The sequence below is a fragment of the Oncorhynchus masou genome, chromosome 4 (assembly GCF_036934945.1).
Source record: "Oncorhynchus masou masou isolate Uvic2021 chromosome 4, UVic_Omas_1.1, whole genome shotgun sequence".
In the NCBI taxonomy this organism is placed as follows: domain Eukaryota; kingdom Metazoa; phylum Chordata; class Actinopteri; order Salmoniformes; family Salmonidae; genus Oncorhynchus; species Oncorhynchus masou.
Window position 1 is genome coordinate 4,632,480 of NC_088215.1, and position 1,825 is coordinate 4,634,304.

Sequence of the window (1,825 nt, forward strand, 5' to 3'; positions counted from 1 at the left end):
GGATGCTGATTCTAGATTTAATTTTGGATTGGAGAGCTTAATGTGAATCTAGTATGAGAGTTTACAGTCTAACCAGACACCTAGGTTATTTATAGTTTTCCACATAAGTCAGGACCGTCCAGAGTAGTGATGCTAGACGGGCGGGCGGGTGCGGGCAGCGATCGGTTGAAGAGCATACATTTAGTTTTACTTGCATTTAAGAGCAGTTGGAGGCCACGGAAGGAGTGTTGTATGGCATTAAAGCTCGTCTGGAGGTTTGTTAACACAGTGTCCAAAGAAGGGCCAAATGTATACAGAATGGTGTCGTCTGCGTAGAGGTGGATCAGAGAATCACCAGCAGAAAGTGCAACATCATTGATGTATACATAGAAAAGAGTCGGCCCAAGAATTGAACCATGTGGCACCCCCATAGAGACTGCCAGAGGTCCGGACAACAGGCCCTCCGATTTGAACTCTATCTGAGAAGTAGTTGGTGAACCAGGCGAGGCAGTCATTTGAGAAACCAAGGCTGTTGAGTCTGCCGATAAGAATGTGGTGATTGCCAGAGTCGAAAACCTTGGCCAGGTCGATGAAGACGGCTCCACAGTGCTGTCTTTTATCGATGGCAGTTATGATATTGTTTAGCGTGGCTGAGGTGCACCCATGACCAGCTCGGGAACCAGATTGCATAGCGGAGAAGGTCCGGTGGGATTCAAAATGGTCGGTGATCTGTTTGTTAACTTTGCTTTCGAACATTTTAGAAAGGCAAAGTAGGAAAGATATAAACTCAGCAAAAAAATACATGTCCTCTCACTGTCAACTTGCGTTGGTTTTCAGGAAACTTAACATGTGTAAATATTTGTATGAACATTACAAGATTCAACAACAAGTTCCACAAACTTGTGACTAACAGAAATGGAATAATGTGTCCCTGAACAAAGGGGGGGGGGGGGAATCAAAAGTAACAGTTAATGCAGCTGGTGGCCACACCCGATACTAAGTACTGCAGTGCATCTCCTCCTCATGGATTGCACCAGATTTGCCAGTTCTTGCTGTGAGATATTACCTCATTCTTCCACCAAGGCACCTGCAAGTTCCCGGCCTCTTAGTGTCCTAGTTTTCATAACTGTGACCCTAATTGTGTTAGCTGTTAGTGTCTTAATGACCGTTCCACTGGTGCATATTCATGAATTGTTTAGGGTTCTTTGAACAAGCATGGGAAACAGTGTTTAAACCCCTTACAATGAAAATCTGTGAAGTTATTAGGATTTTTACGAATTATCTTTGAAAGACAGGGTCCTGATAAAGGGCCGTTTCTTTTTTTTTCTTCCTGAGTTTAGGTCTGCAACAGTTTGGGTCTGAGTGTCTCCCCCTTTGAAGAGGGGGATGACCGCGGCAGCATTCCAATCTTTGGGGATTTCACACGATACGAAAGAGAGGTTGGACAGGCTAGTCATAGGGGTTGCAACAATTGCGGCGGATAATTTTAGAAAGGGAGGGTCCAGATTGTCTAGCCCAGCAGATTTATAAGGGGTCCAGATTTTGCAGCTCTTTCAGAACATCAGCTATCTGGATTTGGGAAAAGGAGAAATGGTGAGGCTTGGGCAAGTTGCTGTGGGGGGTGCAGAGCTGTTGACCGGGGCAGGGGCAGCCAGGCGGAAAGCATGGCCAGCCTTAGAATAATTCTTATGGAAATTCTCAATTATCGTAGATTTATCGATGGTGACAGTGTTTCCTAGCCTCGGTGCAGTGGGCAGCTGGGAGGAGGTGCTCTTATTCTCCATGGAATTTACAGTGTATCAGAACTTTTTAGAGTTTGTGCTATAGGATGCAAATTTCTGTTTGA